The following is a 21310-nucleotide window of genomic DNA, read 5'->3' as shown; positions in this document are numbered from 1 at the left end:
GTATTAGGCAGCCAGAGGTGTCCCCCAGTATTAGGCAGCCAGAGGTGCCCCCAGTATTAGGCAGCCAGAGGTGTCCCCCAGTATTAGGCAGCCAGAGGTGTCCCCCAGTATTAGGCAGCCAGAGGTGTCCCCCAGTATTAGGCAGCCAGAGGTGCCCCCCAGTATTAGGCAGCCAGATGTAGGCAGCCAGAGGTGTCCCCCAGTATTAGGCAACCAGAGGTGTACCCAGTATTAGGCAGCCAGAGGTGTCCCAAGTATTAGGTAGCCAGAGGTGTCCCCCAGTATTAGGCAGCCAGATGTGCCCCCCAGTATTAGGCAGCCAGAGGTGTCCCCAGTATTAGGTAGTCAGAGGTGCCCCCCAGTATTAGGCAGCCAGAGGTGCCCCCAGTATTAGGCAGCCAGAGGTGTCCCCCAGTATTAGGCAACCAGAGGTGTCCCCAGTATTAGGTAGCCAGAGGTGCCCCCCAGTATTAGGTAGTCAGAGGTGCCCCCCAGTATTAGGTAGTCAGAGGTGCCCCCAGTATTAGGCAGCCAGAGGTGTCTCCCAGTATTAGGTAGCCAGAGGTTTCCCCAGTATTAGATAGCCAGAGGTGTACCCAGTATTAGGCAGCCAGAGGTGTCCCCAGTATTAGGTAGTCAGAGGTGTCCCCAGTATTAGGCAGCCAGAGGTGTCCCCAGTATTAGGTAGCCAGAGGTTTCCCCAGTATTAGGTAGCCAGAGGTGTACCCAGTATTAGGCAGCCAGAGGTGTCCCAAGTATTAGGCAGCCAGAGGTGTCCCCAGTATTAGGTAGCCAGAGGTGTCCCCAGTATTAGGTAGTCAGAGGTATCCCCAGTATTAGGCAGCCAGAGGTGCCCCCCAGTATTAGGTAGCCAGAGGTGCCCCCCAGTATTAGGTAGCCAGAGGTGCCCCCCAGTATTAGGCAGCCAGAGATGTCCCCAGTATTAGATAGTCAGAGGTATCCCCAGTATTAGGCAGCCAGAGGTGTCCCCAGTATTAGGCAGCAAGAGGTGTCCCCCAGTATTAGGCAGCCAGAGGTGTCCCCAGTATTAGGCAGCCAGAGGTGTCCCCCAGTATTAGGCAGCCAGAGGTGCCCCCCAGTATTAGGCAGCCAGAGGTGCCACCAGTATTAGGTAGTCAGAGGTGCCCCCAGTATTAGGCAGCTAGAGGTGTCCCCAGTATTAGGTAGCCAGAGGTGTCCCCCAGTATTAGGTAGCCAGAGGTGCCCCCCAGTATTAGGTAGCCAGAGGTGTCCCCAGTATTAGATAGTCAGAGGTATCCCCAGTATTAGGCAGCCAGAGGTGTCCCCAGTATTAGGCAGCAAGAAGTGTCCCCCAGTATTAGGCAGCCAGAGGTGTCCCCAGTATTAGGCAGCCAGAGGTGTCCCCCAGTATTAGGCAGCCAGAAGTGCCCCCCAGTATTAGGCAGCCAGAGGTGCCCCCAGTATTAGGTAGTCAGAGGTGCCCCCAGTATTAGGCAGCCAGAGGTGCCCCCAGTATTAGGCAGCCAGAGGTGTCCCCAGTATTAGGCAGCCAGAGGTGTCCCCAGTATTAGGTAGCCAGAGGTGCCCCCAGTATTAGGTAGCCAGAGGTGCCCCCCAGTATTAGGCAACCAGAGGTGTACCCAGTATTAGGCAGCCAGAGGTGTCCCCAGTATTAGGCAGCCAGAGGTGTCCCCAGTATTAGGTAGCCAGAGGTGCCCCCAGTATTAGGTAGCCAGAGGTGCCCCCCAGTATTAGGCAGCCAGAGGTGTCCCCAGTATTAGGCAGCCAGAGGTGCCCCCAGTATTAGGCAGCCAGAGGTGTCCCCCAGTATTAGGCAGCCAGAGGTGCCCCCCAGTATTAGGCAGCTAGAGGTGTCCCCAGTATTAGGCAGCCAGAGGTGTCCCCAGTATTAGGCAGCCAGAGGTGTCCCAAGTATTAGGCAGCCAGAGGTGTCCCCAGTATTAGGCAGCCAGAGGTGTCCCCCAGTATTAGGCAGCCAGAGGTGTCCCCCAGTATTAGGCAGCCAGAGGTGCCCCCAGTATCAGGCAGCCAGAGGTGTCCCCCAGTAGTAGGCAGCCAGAGGTGTCCCCAGTATTAGGCAGCCAGAGGTATCCCCAGTATTAGGTAGCCAGAGGTGTCCCCAGTATCAGGCAGCCAGAGGTGCCCCCCAGTAGTAGGCAGCCCTAGGTGTCCCCAGTATTAGGCAGCCAGAGGTGTCCCCAGTATCAGGCAGCCAGAGGTGTCCCCAGTATCAGGCAGCCAGAGGTGTCCCCAGTATTAGGCAGCCAGAGGTGTCCCCCAGTATTCGGTAGCCAGAGGTGTCCCCAGTATTAGGCAGCCAGAGGTGTCCCCAGTATTAGGCAGCCAGAGGTGTCCCCCAGTATTAGGCAGCCAGGTGTCCCCAGTATTAGGCAGCCAGAGGTGTCCCCCAGTATTAGGCAGCCAGAGGTGTCCCCAGTATTAGGCAGCCAGAGGTGCCCCCCCAGTAGTAGGCAGCCAGAGGTGTCCCCCAATATTAGGTAGCCAGAGGTGCCCCCCAGTATTAGGCAGCCAGAGGTGCCCCCCAGTATTAGGCAGCCAGAGGTGCCCCCCAGTATTAGGCAGCCAGAGGTGTCCCCCAGTATTAGGTAGCCAGAGGTGTCCCCAGTATTAGGCAGCCAGAGGTGTCCCCAGTATTAGGCAGCCAGAGGTGTCCCCAGTATTAGGCAGCCAGAGGTGTCCCCAGTATTAGGCAGCCAGAGGTGTCCCCCAGTATTAGGCAGCCAGAGGTGTCCCCAGTATTAGGCAGCCAGAGGTGTCCCCCAGTATTAGGCAGCCAGAGGTGCCCCCAGTATTAGGCAGCCAGAGGTGTCCCCCAGTATTAGGCAGCCAGAGGTATCCCCAGTATTAGTTAGCCAGAGGTGTCCCCAGTATCAGGCAGCCAGAGGTGCCCCACAGTAGTAGGCAGCCCTAGGTGTCCCCCAGTATTAGGCAGCAAGAGGTGTCCCCCAGTATTGGGCAGCCAGAGGTATCCCCCAGTATTAGGTAGCCAGAGGTGTCCCCCAGTATTAGGTAGCCAGAGGTGCCCCCCAGTATTAGGCAGCCAGAGGTGCCCCCAGTATTAGGCAGCCAGAGGTGCCCCCAGTATTAGGCAGCCAGAGGTGCCCCCAGTATTAGGCAGCCAGAGGTGTCCCCAGTATCAGGTAGCCAGAGGTATCCCCAGTATTAGGTAGCCAGAGGTGTCCCCAGTATTAGGTAGCCAGAGGTGTCCCCAGTATTAGGCAGCCAGAGGTGTCCCCAGTATTAGGTAGCCAGAGGTGTCCCCAGTATTAGGGAGCCAGAGGTGCCCCCAGTATTAGGCAGCCAGAGGTGTCCCCAGTATTAGGCAGCCAGAGGTGTCCCCCAGTATTAGGCAGCCAGAGGTGCCCTCAGTATTAGGCAGCCAGAGGTGCCCCCAGTATTAGGCAGCCAGAGGTGTCCCCAGTATCAGGTAGCCAGAGGTGTCCCCAGTATTAGGCAGCCAGAGGTGTCCCCCAGTATTAGGCAGCCAGAGGTGTCCCCCAGTATTAGGCAGCCAGAGGTGTCCCCCAGTATTAGGCAGCCAGAGGTGTCCCCCAGTATTAGGCAGCCAGAGGTGTCCCCCAGTATTGGGCAGCCAGAGGTGTCCCCCAGTATTAGGTAGCCAGAGGTGTCCCCAGTATTAGGCAGCCAGAGGTGTCCCCCAGTATTAGGTAGCCAGAGGTGTCCCCAGTATTAGGTAGCCAGAGGTGTCCCCAGTCGTAGGCAGCCAGAGGTGCCCCAGTATTAGGCAGCCAGAGGTGTCCCCCAGTATTAGGTAGCCAGAGGTGCCCCCAGTATTAGGTAGCCAGAGGTGCCCCCAGTATTAGGTAGCCAGAGGTGCCCCCAGTATTAGGCAGCTAGAGGTGTCCCCAGTATTAGGTAGCCAGAGGTGTCCCCCAGTATTAGGCAGCCAGAGGTGTCCCCAGTATTAGGCAGCCAGAGGTGCCCCCAGTATTAGGCAGTCAGAGGTGCCCCCAGTATTAGGCAGCCAGAGGTGTCCCCCAGTATTAGGCAGCCAGAGGTGCCCCCCAGTATTAGGCAGCTAGAGGTGTCCCCAGTATTAGGCAGCCAGAGGTGTCCCCAGTATTAGGCAGCCAGAGGTGTCCCAAGTATTAGGCAGCCAGAGGTGTCCCCAGTATTAGGCAGCCAGAGGTGTCCCCCAGTATTAGGCAGCCAGAGGTGTCCCCCAGTATTAGGCAGCCAGAGGTGCCCCCAGTATCAGGCAGCCAGAGGTGTCCCCCAGTAGTAGGCAGCCCTAGGTGTCCCCAGTATTAGGCAGCCAGAGGTGTCCCCCAGTATTAGGCAGCCAGAGGTATCCCCAGTATTAGGTAGCCAGAGGTGTCCCCAGTATCAGGCAGCCAGAGGTGTCCCCAGTATTAGGCAGCCAGAGGTGTCCCCCAGTATTAGGCAGCCAGAGGTATCCCCAGTATTAGGTAGCCAGAGGTGTCCCCAGTATCAGGCAGCCAGAGGTGTCCCCAGTATTAGGCAGCCAGAGGTGCCCCCCAGTATTAGGCAGCCAGAGGTATCCCCAGTATTAGGCAGCCAGAGGTGTCCCCCAGTATTAGGCAGCCAGAGGTATCCCCAGTATTAGGTAGCCAGAGGTGTCCCCAGTATCAGGCAGCCAGAGGTGTCCCCCAGTATTAGGCAGCCAGAGGTGCCCCCAGTATTAGGCAGCCAGAGGTGTCCCCCAGTATTAGGCAGCTAGAGGTGTCCCCAGTATTAGGTAGCCAGAGGTACCCCCAGTATTAGGTAGTCAGAGGTGTCCCCAGTATTAGGCAGCCAGAGGTGTCCCCCAGTATTAGGCAGCCAGAGGTGTCCCCCAGTATTAGGTAGGAACACAGCGTATAATCAGGACACACAGCAGCACACAGTACTAATACATACATAGATACATAGAATGTGCTGCTTATACATGAGCAATACTGGAACATGTTCATAAGATTAGCACAACAGAAACACAAGGGGGAGATGCCTGCCCTTGTGAGCTTACAATCTACACTGTATACACATAATGTGTGTACCATACATATATCACATGCCACATATACACATAACACACTCTGTATACACAACACATACTATACTATCTGTATAGCCACACACAGCATACATACCTTATATACATGTATAGCTCTGTCTATGGGAAGCTCCTGCCCACACTTCCTAACTAAGAGCAACACTGTATCCTCTTCCTGCTCCTCCCCTGGGGCGGGGCTACACTGATCTGCTCAAATCACAGGAGAACACACATCACACCAACACTACAGCTCATCTCCCTCCACCCTCCTCACCCTTCATCCCTCCCCTTCCTCTATCCATCCATCCTCCTCTCCCATCCATCCATCCTCCTCTCCCATCCATCTACCCCCCTCTCCTCCCTGCAGAGCACTCCTCCATCTACCCCCCTCTCCTATCCATCCCTCTCTACCATCCATCCCTCCCTCCATCCATCCCTTCATCTATCCATCCTTCCCTCCCTCCCCTCCCTCTATCCATCCTCCTCTCCCATCCATCCATCCTCCTCTCCCATCCATCTACCCCCCTCTCCTATCTACCCCTCTCTATCATCCATCCCTCCCTCCATCCATCCCTTCATCCATCCATCCCCCTCTCCCATCCATCCATCCATCCTCCTCTCCCATCCATCCATCCTCCTCTCCCATCCATCTACCCCTCTCTCCTCCCTGCAGAGCACCCCTCCATCCACCCCCCTCTCCCATCCCCCCATCCATCCCTCTCTACCATCCATCCATCCCCCTCTCCCATCCATCCATCCATCCCCCTCTCCCATCCCCCCATCCATCCATCTCTACCATCCATCCATCCCACTCTCCCATCCATCCATCCATTCCCCTCTCCCATCCATCCATCCATCCCCCTCTCCCATCCATCCATCCCCCTCTCCCCCTATCCACCCTCCTCGCCCTCCATCCACCCCCCTCTACCTCCCTTCATCCACCCATCCATCCATCCATCCCCCTCTCCCATCCAACCCCCCCCCCCCCTTCCCATCCATCCATCCCTTCCTCCAGCTGTGTGGATGAATAGAGATGAATGGAGATCGCACGGCTAGGTGAGCTGTAGGGATGCAGAACATTAATATAAGCAGGAAGTAGACGATATTGCTAGTTTGCAGCATGACCAGGATGGCTTGAATGATGTCAGAACTTGTCCTGTGGGTGACGTAATATGTGCTGTTTTTATTTGCTTTGTATTTGGAGTGCACGGCGGCAGCATGTAGTGTATGGGACATGGGCTATATCATATGGCATGTGTTCTATAGTGTGTGTCTGGGGGGAGGGGGGGGGAGGTGTTTTTTTTTTTGCCTGAGGTGACTCAGGCTGTGAACACACTATGTCAGGGGTCAGGAACCTGTTTGGGTACCTGTTTGTCTGATAGAGCCATAAATGCCACATATTTTAAAATGTAATTCCGTGAGAGCCATACAAACTGTTTCACACTGGGACAGTGCGCATGCGCAGCAGAGGGCTCATGTCCCTGTTGCCATGGTGATGTGTAGAAAGTTGATCTGCCGGACAGCGTAAGTGTCGGACACGTCTTCAGCTTCTCTTGGGTTTCAGCAACATTAGCAATTTCCCCGAGAGCCAGACAGGAGAAATACTGACTAACAGCTTGTACAATTAGCTAGCTGACTTGGGGGTTGATTCACTTTGTAAGACGAGATCCCCGCACTTTGGCCCAATAGGCTGCCTGTTAAGTGACAGGCAGCCTATTGGGCCAATGAAAGTGCGGGGATCTCGTCCTACAAAGTCACTGGACCTGACAGGGCCCAGAGTGGGACAATTGGAGCAGCTGTTTTGGGGTAGCGCTAGTAAGTTAGTGGTGCTTGCTACAGCAGTAGCATGCACTACTCTGAAAATGTTACTTGCGCTGCCACACTGAGCTGCGCTGCTTGAGCCGTGTAGCTTAGTGACTCAACTCCTACTGGTGTCTGTGAGCCAGATGCAGTCATCACAAGATCCACATCTGCCTCCCGAGCCATAGCTTCCCTACCCCTTCACCATGTAGTGCAGGAAACGTAGCGTTTTGCTACATATGCGTATTGTGCGTTTTTAGTGTAGTTTACGTGCTTTTTCTGTGTGTTTATGCTTTGCGTTTCTTTTCCACTCATGCATTTTCTTTGCGTCTTGCGTGTTTTAATGCATTTGTGGTTCGTATATATAAATCGTGTATGCGTTTTGCATGCTTTTTTATGCATTTTATGCAAATCACAAGGAAGCAGAAATACATTAAAAAAAAAAAAACATATGAAAATGCATCCAAAACGCATAAAAAACACACTCAAACGCAATACCTCTGCAGCACCATTGACTTTCATTATGTGTGTTTTTGAAAAACATTCAAAATAACCAGCGTTTTTAAAAACGCACATTGCAGAACGCAAGCATAAGCGGTTTTTCATGCGGCCCACTGACATTGACACTGACGTGTGGTTGCGTGGCATGAGAAGTGGGCGTGGTCATGCAAATTGTGGGTGTGGTCATGGGTGGAGCCAAATGTACATGGTCCATCTGCACAACAGCAGGCTCCATATACAGTACAATCCCTTAATAGTGAATTTCAAGGGACGGGGCCAAGTAGTTTACTATATCACGCATGTACATGATCAGGACCTGAGGACTGAGATCACTATATGAGGATAGGTCATACATTGTATAGTCATACAGGCACATGGCCGGGACCCGGGGACTGAGATTACTATATCAGGATTGGTCATACATTGTATAGTCATGCAGGTACATGTCCGGGACCTGAGGACTGAGATCACTATATGAGGATAGGTCATACATTGTATAGTCATGCAGGTACATGTCCGGGACCTGAGGACTGAGATCACTATATGAGGATTGGTCATACATTGTATAGTCATGCAGGTACATGGCCGGGGACTGAGATCACTATATGAGGATTGGTCATACATTGTATAGTCATGCAGGTACATGATCAGGACCTGGGGACTGAGATTACTATATCAGGATTGGTCATACATTGTATAGTCATACAGGCACATGGCCGGGACCCGGGGACTGAGATTACTATATCAGGATTGGCCATACATTGTATAGTCATACAGGCACATGGCCGGGACCCGGGGACTGAGATTACTATATCAGGATTGTCCATACATTGTATAGTCATACAGGCACATGGCCGGGACCCGGGGACTGAGATTACTATATCAGGATTGGCCATACGTTGTATAGTCATACAGGTACATGATCAGGACCCGGGGACTGAGATTACTATATCAGGATTGGCCATACATTGTATAGTCATACAGGCACATGGCTGGGACCCGGGGACTGAGATTACTATATCAGGATTGGCCATACATTGTATAGTCATACAGGCACATGGCCGGGACCCGGGGACTGAGATTACTATATCAGGATTGGCCATACATTGTATAGTCATGCAGGTACATGATCAGGACCCGGGGACTGAGATTACTATATCAGGATTGGCCATACATTGTATAGTCATACAGGTACATGATCAGGACCTGGGGACTGAGATTACTATATCAGGATTGGCCATACATTGTATAGTCATACAGGCACATGGTCAGGACCCGGGGACTGAGATTACTCTATCAGGATTGGCCATACATTGTATAGTCATACAGGCACATGGCTGGGACCCGGGGACTGAGATCACTATATGAGGATTGGTCATACATTGTATAGTCATGCAGGTACATGATCGGGACCTGAGGACTGAGATCACTATATGAGGTTAGGTCATACATTGTATAGTCATGCAGGTACATGTCCGGGACCTGAGGACTGAGATCACTATATCAGGATAGGTCATACATTGTATAGTCATACAGGCACATGATCAGGACCTGAGGACTGAATTTATTACTGTATATCTGGATTGGTCAGACATTGTAAACATAACAACCGTCATGGTGGATCAGATCTTTAAGATCTCTGATGAGCAAAGTACAGCGATCGCTTGACTTTCCGTTCACACCGGATGTGTAACATCACACATACCCGCCGTTAGGAAGATGGATTGCTGGACACTCGTGTGAGGGGGACGTCGCTGGATCCATCTTCCTCTGGTGAGTACTTAGGAGTATTTCGCTTAAAGAGAACCTGAAGTGAGAGGGTTATGGAGGCTGCCATATTTATTTCCTATTAAGCAATACCAGTTGCCTGGCTATCCTGCTGATCCTCTGCCTCTAATATTTTAGCCATAGCCCCTGAACAAGCATGCAGCAAATCAATTGTTCCTGTCATTATTGTCAGATTTGACAGGATTAGCTGCATGCTTGTTTCTGGTGTGATTCAGACACTACTGAAGCCAAATAGATCAGCAGGTCTGCCAGGCAGCTGGTATTGTTTAAAAGGAAATATATATGGCAGCCTCCATATATTTCTCACTTCAGTTTCCCTTTAAGCAGGAGATATATATATATTTGGGCAGCACGGTGGCGTAGTGGTTAGCGCTCTCGCCTTGCAGCGCTGGGTCCCCGGTTCAAATCCCAGCCAGGTCAACATCTGCAAGGAGTTTGTATGTTCTCCCCGTGTCTGTGTGGATTTCCTCCGGGCACTCTGGTTTCTTCCCACACTCCAAAAACATACAGATAAGTTAATTGGCTTCCCCCTAAAATTGGCCCTAGACTACGATACATACACCCATACACTACACGATACATACATCGACATGAGAGGTTAGATTGTGCGCTCCTCTGAGGGACAGTTAGGTGACAATATACTCTGTACCGCAATGCTTAAGATGTCGGTGCCATATAAATACTAAACTACACACACAAACATGGCTTATATACTGCCAGTGATTTGCATAACCAATGTATGCAAATTCCTCAGCAGCAGAGCAGATCAGAAACTTGCAAAGGAAAGACAGGTCTCTCTTCCAGAGACCTGCAGCCCACAGACTAGAGGAATGGTCAAACAGCTGTCTGCCTGTGCAGCCAGCTGAGCGGATCATTACACTCACTCAGTGATATCAGGTAATGTCTGACTGCCTTATCAACTTTCAATGGTTCTTTCTCTATCATTGTTAAAGCTTACATCTATTTTTTTTTAAATTACATTTTCTGCTGGCTGTTCACTGCCTGTAACGAGAATCTGTTATGGAGTCTGCCATTGTGTCCACGGGTTATGGCCGAGGAATCAGGGTTCGATTCCGGTCCGGAGTTGGAGCCTGAGAAACGGCTACCACCACACATCCAAGGAAGGCAGCAGGCATGGCATGCACGTCCCGAGGTAGTAACGTCCGGAGGTGGGTGCAGTGAACACAACAGGTAGGTATATGCAGTGATGAGGTGGGTGCAGTGAACACAACAGGTAGGTATATGCAGTGATGAGGTGGGTGCAGTGAACACAACAGGTAGGTATATGCAGTGATGAGGTGGGTGCACTGAACACAACAGGTAGGTATATGCAGTGATGAGGTGGGTGCACTGAACACAACAGGTAGGTATATGCAGTGATGAGGTGGGTTCACTGAACACAACAGGTAAGTATATGCTGTGATGAGGTGGGTGCACTGAACACAACAAGTAGGTATATGCAGTGATGAGGTGGGTTCACTGAACACAACAGGTAGGTATATGCAGTGATGAGGTGGGTTCACTGAACACAACAGGTAAGTATATGCAGTGATGAGGTGGGTGCACTGAACACAACAGGTAGGTATATGCAGTGATGAGGTGGGTTCACTGAACACAACAGGTAGGTACATGCAGTACTGGGTATTACAATGTGCACCTGTCACACACACAGGTAGTCACTGAATGTGCTGGGCCTGGCTGGCATTGGCACACACACAGTATGAATTAGCAAGGCTGTCTATGCAACACAAGTGTCGGTGGGACACACAGAAAAAAAAATAGATCACAAGAACAAGATTAGCTCTCAAAAGAGCTGTTGTGGGGTGCTATTTTAGCAATAAGAAATCAGCAAGAAGCAAGCTAAGAAGCCTACAAGAGCCTAACTGTAACGATTGTGGAATTATTTCCGTGGTCAGCGCACAGCAAACAAGAACAATAATAAAAATAACAAACGCTAACTAAACACGAACACCGCACTTATTCGCAACAGCGAACGCGTTTAAGCACGATCACCACGCGTTAGGCGCCCAGTGATAAGCATGACACCTTAACTAACCAATGAACACAAATAAACAAAACAGGAACGCTTGCTAAACAGCTGCCTTACCTCAGGCAACCGCAAGCGTTTGCTCCAGACAGACAGACGAATGGAAAACAGGAATAGGGTAGATAAGATCCACCGCTCTTCCGCCAGAGCGAGTGTGATCCGGGTTCAGGGATAGGACAGGAAGGATCCACTGCTCTTTTCCACCAGAGCAAGTGTGAACCAAGTAGAGAAACAGAGCTAACAGGATCCACTACTCTTTTCCACCAGAGCAAGTGTGATCCGAGTACAGCAACAGAGCTAGCAGGATCCACTACTCTTTTCCACCAAAGCAAGTGTGATCCAAGTACAGAAACAGAGCTAGCAGGATTCACTGCTCTTTTCCAACAGAGCAAGTGTGATCCAAGTACAGCAACAGAACTAGCAGGATCCACTGCTCTTTTCCAACAGAGCAAGTGTGATCCAAGTACAGCAACAGAACTAGCAGGATCCACTGCTCTTTTCCACCAGAGCAAGTGTGATCCGAGTACAGCAACAGAGCTAGCAGGATCCACTGCTCTTTTCCACCAGAGCAAGTGTGATCCGAGTACAGAAACAGAACTAGCAGGATCCACTGCTCTTTTCCACCAGAGCAAGTGTGATCCGAGTAAAGAAACAGAGCTAGCAGGATCCACTACTCTTTTCCACCAGAGCAAGTGTGATCCAAGTACAGAAACAGAGCTAGCAGGATCCACTGCTCTTTTCCACCAGAGCGAGTGTGATCCAAGTACAGAAACAGAACTAGCAGGATCCACTACTCTTTTCCACCAGAGCAAGTGTGATCCGAGTACAGGAATAGACCTAGCAGGATCCACTGCTACGGTAAAACTCCAAGACATAAACTAGAGAGATCCACTGCCACTAACGCTAGGGCAGGTACTGGACCAAACGATTCACCATCGCCAACCGCTGGCGACAGTGCAATCGCAAGGACAAGACAAGACAGGCAATACAGATAGTACAACCTGACTGCACTAGAAGGAATGCCTAGGACAGTCCCCAGGAATTACTTTAAGATAATCTTAGCAAACGACAGCAAGGCTGACACTCTAGGAGTGTTTGCAGGAACAAACCTTCATAACCAGCAAAGGATTGTGGGAGAACATGGTATTTATACTGCAAGCCTTCAAAGGAGGGAGCTAGGCAATTTGCATGACAAGTGTATGCAAATTCCTCAGCAGTGTAATGATCGGTGTTAGGCCCCGTTCACACTTGCGGTTTTGTCAAAACCGCACCGGATGTCCGGACCGCACCGGAGCCGGACCGGACCTGATCCGTACGGTTCCTATCCGGATCCGGTCCGGATCCGGTCCGTTTGCATCCGGTTTCCGTGCGGTGTGAACACGGTTGCGGTCCGGATCCGGTTTCTTAAGGAGATACCATCCTGTAAATACCTGGGGTCTGGGAGGTCAGCAGAAGGGTCTGGGGTCATTGTTGGAGACAGGTGGACGTGTGGAGACCATCCGTGGATACAGAGACTGCAGTTGGGACCATGGATCCAGGCATTTTTTACTCGTAAACCTGGGAATTCTCTGTTGTTCGCCTCCTTCAGACATATCAGACATGTTGCTGGCAAAAAGAGCTCCAGCATGAAATCGCTGCTGCCCCACTCTTCGCTGGGCCCATGTGGTCCCCATCCAAAATGCATAGGAAGTGGGGTAGAACGTCCGGTTTTTGTAGCCAGTGTGTTGTGCGCTCTCCGGCTCTCATTGCTTTGTATTGGCCGGATGGTGCAGTCCGGCTCCGCTCCGGATACGGCTGCCGGAGGAGCCGGACCAAAAAATAGCGCATGTTGGAACGGACGCCGGAGTCCGGATCCGGTCCGGATCCGGTTCGGCTCCGGTCCGGCAGAACGGACGCATGTGAACGGACGCATAGGCTTTCATTGCTATTGCCGTGCGTCCGTTCCGTCCGTTCTGCAAGCGGTCCGGCTCCGGCACGGCGATTCCGGACGGCCACCGCTAATGTGAACCGGGCCTTAGTAAGCAAAGAGAATCCGATTATTGGCGGTCTGCAGTATCACCAATAATGCAGATGTCACTTGATTATTGATGATCTGCAGAATCACCAATAATGCAAGTGTAACTAACCTCTGAATACTGTAGCAGAAAGAATAACAATCAACAATGTACAATATACAAGACTGTGGAAATATCCACCACACGGTGATTCCTCAGAGGTGTGGTTACCTCTGAATGGGAACCCCGTGCGTGAGATCCAGGTGAAGATTGGGATCTCAGCCCCTGCTGACAGTAATCGTCTGCTAGGGCAGGCGTCTCAGAGAGGCAAGCCTCAGAGATATCCCACCAGTGGGAGACGTTCCACTGGGGAAAAGAGAAAGGTCAGATAGGCAGAGGTTCGGCAACAGAGAGACGGTAGCAGTACAAGAACAGAAGGCTGATTCAGAGTCCGTTTAACAGGCAGGGTCGGCAACTAAGAATCAGATAGGCAAAGGTACAAAATCGAGAAGAGGAGAGAGTAGTCAGGGATAGCCAAAGTCAAGACACAGATAAATATGCAATACAATCCTAGACTGAGGTGTGATGTCCTTGATATCAACACCAGGGAACTGAGCTAAGGTCTGAGCGTTTACACCTAAGTATTCACGACAGCAGACAGTGAGCAAATGACATCTGTGGGCTTAAATGCAGAAGCCCAGTTCCACCAGCCCGCCCAGGGGGCTGGAGCTGAAGTCAGCATGTGATTGGCTGGCTAAGGTCAGCTGATCACCGGATCAGCTGACCTGTCTCCTAAGAGAATAAAGATCCTGCCGCCTCGCGCGCGTGCGCATGACCCTCTGCCTCTGGATCACTGAGAGGCCGGGTCCTTGGTCCGCGCACGCCCGCACACGGAAGTCCGCCGGCTGAGCAGCGGGACCCGCCGCCATCGTATCAGCCGCGGCGGCGCCCGCCCTGCTCTGTGCCGGCGGCTCCGTGAGCGTTTCGGAAACCGCCGGCTGGGATGCGGAGGCCGCCGCCACGCTGCCCTGCGCGGCGGCGGCTCCGCAATTGCTCACAAGCAGCAGAGCAGGTCTGAAACTTGCAAAATGAAGACAGGTCTCTTTTCCACAGACCTGCAGCCCACAGACTTAAGGAATGGTCAAACAGCTGTCTGCCTGTGCAGACAGCTGAGCGGATCATTACACTAACTAATCTTTCCCTATGAGAGACTGCAGCAGCAGCAGCTGTCCCTTCTCTATTTACTGCAGGCACACAAGTGAGTAAAATGGCTGGCGATGCCTGCCTTTTATTAGGGGGGGAGTGGCTCCAGGAGTGAGTGTAGCCTGATTGGCTACAATGTGCCAGCTGACTGTGATGTAGAGGGTCAAAGTTGACCTTAATGGTGCATTATGGGGCGAACTGAACTTCCGGAAAAGTTTGCGTTCGCTGGCGAACGCGAACCACCGAAGTTCACCGGGAACCATTCACCGGCGAACCGTTCGGGCCATCTCTAGTAGCCAGTGAAGGGAGTGCAGGACTGGCGTTATGTGGCAGTGACGGGGTTGGTTGGTTAGCAGTCTGGCAGCAGTATTCTGTATCAGCTGTAGGCGGTACAAGACCTTTTTTGGAAGGCCAGTGTAGAGAGCATTGCAGTAGTCCAGTCGGGGTGTAATGAAGGCATGAACTAAGGTTGGTAGATCTTCTGGGGGGTGAAGTGCTTGATTTTTAGGTGAAAATAGGATGATTTCACCACAGCAGAGATGTGAGTTCTGAAGTTTAAATCCCTGTCAATTAGAACTCCCAGGCTACGCACATGATCAATAGAGATGGCCCGAACGGTTCACCTGTGAACGGTTCCTGGTGAACTTCCGGGGGTTCGCGATCGCGGAGAACCGCAAACTTGTGCGGAAGTTCGATTCGCCCCCATAGTGCGTCATTAGGGTCAACTTTGACCCTCTACATCACAGTCAGCAGGCACATTGTAGCCAATCAGGCTACACTCCCTCCTGGAGCCACTCCCCCCCCAATAAAAGGCAGGCATTGCCGGCCATTTTACTCACTTGTGTGCCTGCAGTAAATAGAGAAGGGACAGCTGCTGCTGCAGACTCTCATAGGGAAAGATTAGTTAGGCTCTTGTAGGTTTGTTAGCTTGCTCCTTGCTGATTTCTTATTGCTAAAATAGCACCCCACAACAGCTCTTTTTTTAGAGCTAATCTTGTTCTTGTGGTCTATTTTTTTTTCTGTGTGTCCCACTGACACTTGTGTTGCATAGACAGCCTTGATAATTCATACTGTGTGTGTGCCACTGCCAGCCAGGCCTAGCACATTCAGTGACCTGTGTGTGTGACAGGTGCACATTGTAATACCCAGTACTGCATATACCTACCTACTTGTTGTTTACAGTGCACCCACCTACCTACGAGAGCTGAGCGCACGCAGTGTCACTGTGCCTGTCCGCTACCTGTCTGTGTTTGACAGGTGCACATTGTAATACCCATTACTGCATATACCTACCTACCTGTTGTTCACATTGCACCCACCTACCTACGTGAGGTGAGCGCACGCAGTGCCACTGTGCCTGTCTGCTACCTGTCTGTGTGTGACAGGTGCACATTGTAATACCCATCACTGCATATACCTACCTGTTGTGTTCAGTGCACCCACCTCATCACTGCATATACCTACCTGTTGTGTTCAGTGCACCCACCTCATCACTGCATATACCTACCTGTTGTGTTCAGTGCACCCACCTACCTACGTGAGTGCATGCAGTGTGATATACCACTCCGTGCATACCTGTTAACTGCACCTGTGTGACTGCACATTGTATTAGTCAAGTCAGTGCATAACTTTCACTTCATCCACCCCGATATGGACACAATGGACAAAACAGGCAGAGGTAGAGGCAGACCAACTGTGCAAAGTTTTGAGAATCCTGCCATTAACAGTGTAAGAATGGCTGCAGGTAACATTTTCCCAGTTAAATTTGTATTTGGCTCCATCCACTTTTTGTAACCTTGACACACAGTCACTCAATGACCAAAATTGTGAAAATGGAAGCAGTTTATCCAGCAAAGAAATCTGATTGGCTGTTTGTTGCTCAACCCCTTTAGCGAATTTGAATCCCAGTCACTTATTGACAGACTGTAGCAGGTGTAAGGCCTCTGCCACAGTGTAAGAATGGGAGCAGTTTAAATATTCCCCTTGAAAACCAAAAGGTGAATTTTAATTGGCTGTTGTAGGCTCCACCTATTTTTTTAAATATTAATCCCAGTCACCCAGTGACCAACTGTGTCAAGTTTGAGAACCCTGCCATTACCAGTGTAAGAATGGCTGCAGTTTATATTTCTCCATGTAAAAAGTTAGTTGTTTTTGGCTCCGCCCACTGTTTGTAACCTTGACATACAGTCACTCAATGACCAAGTTTATGAGCTGTGGGGTCCTTGGCATCAACAATTTGCATTTTCCCATTGAAATTAAACAAATCTGGCTGTTTGTGGCCCGCCCCCTTTTCAGAATTTTAACCCCAGTCTCCCAGTAACTAACAGTACCAGATTTGAGGCCTCTGCCATTAAAGTGGACCCAAACCAAACATTTTTTTAATTCAAAATATTTAGTTGCAGCACTCTGACACATACAAAGATAAATAAACACTCCTTCAAGCCTATGATCATTTCAGTGCATGCTTTTCACCCTTCTCTTTCCATAACTAGGGTTATACAGGTGGCAGCCATTAGCAATTCCTCCTTTGCCGGACACCACCTACTCCACCGGTCTGCCGGATTCTGTCCCGGCAATATGAAAGGAAGGGAGGGGTTCCTCCAATAAATGTAAAATGTTATATATTTGTCATCATGCAGCTGACAAAAGGCTGCTATTTATTATTATAATTTAGAAAACAGATTTTATTCCTGAAATCTTGTAATTTTAATTTGGGTCCACTTTAACAGTGTAAGAATGGCAGCAATGTAAATATTCCCCTTGAAAATCAATAGGTGAATTTTGATTGGCGGTTGTAGGCTCCACCCACTTTCCTGAATATTAATCTCAGTCACCCAGTGACCAAGTGTGCCGAGTTTGAGAACCCTGCCATTAACAGTGTAAGATTAGCTGCAGTTTACATTTTCCCATTTAAAATGAATTACTGAAATTTGATTGGCTGTTTTATGCTCCGCCCACTTTTCCTGGATTTGTAACCTTGGTCACCAAGTGGCCAACTGTGCCAAGTGTGGGGACTCTGGCTCCATTACTGTGAGAATGGCAGCCTTTTCCATTTTTTCTATTGACATGAATGGGTGAAATCTGATTGGCTGTTTGTAGCTCCGCCCACATGTGCAGGGGGTGATGTGGGAGCCCCAGAACATATCATCCCAGGTAGTAAGGAGGTCAAGGCACTTTCAAATGATCACGGCACATACATACATTCATACATACACTCACACATACACACTCGATTTTATATAGATAATAGTCATCCTAAGCACACACACACACCCGCCGCGCACGCACACACGCCCGCCGTGCATGCACACAGGCTTGCCTGCATGGCTGTCCTTGTCCTGTCCCAACGGCTGTCAGTGCGGCACATGTGCAGTAGCATATATATATAGAGAGAGAGAGAGTGTTTAGCCTAATTCCTCCTCTTTTGTCTATAATCACAAGTTGTAATTTGACCTCTCCCCTGTGTCACCTGACTGCCATGGCAGAGATGGCAGATAAGCTAATTTGAAAGCACAGGATGTTTGGTTCTCAACTGTTTCTGAGCTAAATGCTTCTGCCATACTATTAACGATTTTGCCTGGATATTCTTTGCCTGCCGCCTGCACCAACTTCTGCCTGGATTTTGTCTACTCTCTGCCTGCCGCCTGCACTGTCCTTGGCCTGGATTTTGTCTACTCTCTGCCTGCCGCCTGCACCGACCTCTGCCTGGATTTTGTATACTCTCTGCCTGCTGCCTGCACTGTCCTTGGCCTGGATTTTGTCTACTCTCTGCCTGCCGCCTGCACCGACCTCTGCCTGGATTTTGTCTATTCTCTGCCTGCCGCCTGCACCGATGTCTGCCTGGATTTTGTATACTTTCTGCCTGCCGCCTGCACTGACCTTTGCCTGGATTTTGACTACTCTCTGCCTGCTTTATTTGTACAGTTTCACAATTTTTTTCAGTTTATTGATAAATGTAATTCATTCAACAAATTTGTGTTCTAGTCTTTTATTTACATGCAGAATGTCTACAAGGCTTATATTCTTGCATATTTTGGTGAGTTACAACTTAAAGGGATACTGTAGGGTGGTCGGGGGAAAATGAGTTGAAGTTACCCGGGGCTTCTGGTCCCCCGCAGACATCCTGTGCCTGTGCAGCCACTCACCGATGCTCCGGCCCCGCCTCCAGTTCACTTCTGGAATTTCTGACTTTAAAGTCAGAAAACCACTGCGTCTGCATTGCCGTGTCCTCGCTCCCGCTGATGTCACCAGGAGTGTATTGCACAAGTCCAGTATGGTCTTTGGTCTGCGCAGTACGCTCCTGGTAACATCAGCGGGAGCGAGGACACGGCAATGCAGGCGCAGTGGTTTTCCGACTTTAAAGTCAGAAATTCCAGAAGTGAACTGGAGGCGGGGCCGGAGCATCGGTGAGTGGCTGCGCCAACACAAGATGTCTGCGGAGGGGTGGAGCATCGGTGAGTGGCTGCGCGGGCACAGGATGTCTGCGGGGGACCATTAGAAGCCCCGGGTAACTTCAACTCATTTTCCCCCGACCCCCCTACAGTATCCCTTTAATAATTGGAGGTCTAAAATTCTTGAAAAAAAAAAGTACCGCTTTTGACTCATAATTCCAGACAGAAATTCACCGCCAGGGAGGATAAAAACATTTAGAAATATCACCTCAGAGAAAAGTCAGGAGAAAAACTTCATTGCATATGGTCTGGCTGTCAGGGCTTGTTCAGATCTAAAATCAAAATCGCTGCTGCCAGTTTTTGTTTCTTTGCGCATTTTTCTCTTTCCCGGCGCTCACCTGCACGCTTCGTTTTTATATAAATCGCTTGTGCAGAGCGATTCCATCTTTTCATTTCCTGATGTCAGTCAGGGAGGGAACTCTTTCACCCGGAATAAATGCAATGTATTAATTCATGAAAGCGCTGGGGAAATCGCTGTATAAAGTGCTTTGCGATCTCCCTAAACCTTCCATAGAGGCAAATCACCCACAAATGGTACAGGCAGCGCTTTGCTGAGCGGATCGGAATCAAACCGCTCAAATATGAATACTCTTATAGGGAATCATTGCGCAAGCGCTTTTAGGGCGGTTTTGCAAATCGATGGCGCTTAAAGAGACACTGAAGCGAGTAAAAAACTCGCTTCTTCTCTTATATTCAGCAGGGGCATGTGTGCCCCTGCTAAACCCCCGCTCTCCCGCCGCACAACGGGGGTCCCTTACCCCCCCAATTCCCCCTCTGCAAAATCTACGACCAACTTGGTCGTAGATTTTGCTGCTCCGAGAGGCAGAGCTAACGGCTGCAGCCCTGCCTCACAGCGCGTCTATCAGCGGCCGCCTCTCCCCCACCTCTCTTAGTGAAGGAAGACTGAGAGGGGCGGGGGAGAGGCGGAGATACGCGCTGACAGACGCGCGGGAGGCAGGGCTGCAGCGGTTAGCCCTGCCTCAATGCGGAAGAGATCCCCGGCGAGGACGGAGGGGATTTGGGGGGTAAGGGACCCCCGTTGTGCGGCGCGATAGCTGCGGTTTAGCAGGGGCACACATGCCCCTGCTGAATATAAGAGAAGAAGCGAGTTTTATACTCGCTTCAGATTCTCTTTAAAAAAAAGGTCAAAACGCCGTAGTTGTGAAGAATCCCGCAGAGTGTCCTTCCTTTGCCAATCCACGTATTTGTGTATTTACTGTTGGACTGTTACCCACAGGACTTTCTAACTTCTGTTTGGATTGACATCTTCTTCCCCAGGACAGGACAAGGTCATAGAGAGTCTACAGACTGCCTCAGACAGTATCCTATTATTTTCCACTTTTACTCCCATTATTTTATATATAATATCAATCTGTTTATTTTCTGCATTCCTATTAAGCATTATTTTCCTATAAAATAAGCAATTAAAAATCGTTTGTCTAAGTGCGTATTCGGAAATCTCTGCAAAGAGTCCGGCGTTTCCTAAGAGAATGTTACCATCACCGTTTTTATTGATATTGTTATTTTACTATCTATAGAAAGGTTATTGAATTAACCCTTTTTCCTGCAGGATTAGCTCAATTTTGATTTATGTTTTTGCACGCTAAATGCAAATTGGTGGCAGCTGCCTGATCACTATATGCGATTGCAGATTGTATTGATTGTACATACAATCAAAATTGTACTGTGTGGACTTACCAACCAATCCAGAAGGTTACTTTGCCTGCAGTGCTGAATGCCTTCAGAATTCTCTCAGGATCTGAGGGCTGAATGGTAAACTGCGACAATGGGAACAGGAATTGGAGGGTGATGTCACAGGGAGTTACTTTGTTGCATGTTTGTTCCGGGGCAGTGAGTAGTGAGGCCAGAGGATGAGTATGACAGCCTGGAGATAACAGCAATGGCAGCCTCCATATTTCAACAACATGACAGGTTCCCTATAATGGGGGTCTTGCAGTAAATAGTGGTTGGGGGTTACCAGGCTGCATGCTTGTTCCGGGGCACTGAGTATTGAGGCCAGTGGATGAGGATTACAGCTGGGGAGATACTAGCATTGGCATCCTGTAGAGACATATCTGGAACAAGTATGCAGATCAGGTGTTCACCCTCCCTCTGCCTTCTCTGCATACTTGTTCCAGGCTGGTGAGTCAGAAAGTATTGCAGACAGAGGATCAGCATGACAGCCAGGCATGCAGCACTGTCAGGGGAGGCCAGAAATGGCAGCCTCTATTTTCCTCTCATGACAGGTTTACTTTACAAGGAAGAGAAAATGTTTTATGGTCAGTTCTGTTATATATTTATTTTCAGTTTACAGTTTGCCGTTTATATCATCATGTACATAATTAAAGAATTATTACAGATAAGCAATAAAGCCATGACACTCCATTTATAAAGCACTCTGGGCTTTCCAGTAACACTGCCTGCATTCCAGGAGGCCCCTCTGTAACTCTGAGGACCATCTAGTTATTTTGCTGGGGAAGGGGGGGGG

At 50.1% G+C, this 21310-nt stretch overlaps 1 protein-coding gene across 1 annotated transcript in view; it reads right to left on the bottom strand.

The window, feature by feature from the left end:
- SLC22A15 (solute carrier family 22 member 15) overlaps nt 1-5212 on the bottom strand; it is a 75608-nt gene extending 70396 nt beyond the window's left edge. The window contains exon 1 of the mRNA XM_068271004.1: nt 5136-5212. The gene's annotated coding sequence lies outside the window, so the exon portion shown is untranslated. The remainder of the gene's footprint in view (nt 1-5135) is intronic.
- Between the last annotated feature and the right edge of the window lie 16098 nt (nt 5213-21310).

This window comes from Hyperolius riggenbachi, chromosome 2 (genome assembly GCF_040937935.1).
Source record: "Hyperolius riggenbachi isolate aHypRig1 chromosome 2, aHypRig1.pri, whole genome shotgun sequence".
In the NCBI taxonomy this organism is placed as follows: Eukaryota; Metazoa; Chordata; class Amphibia; order Anura; family Hyperoliidae; genus Hyperolius; species Hyperolius riggenbachi.
The sequence above is the reverse complement of the archived record's forward strand: the minus strand, read 5'-3'. Positions and strand labels throughout refer to the sequence as shown.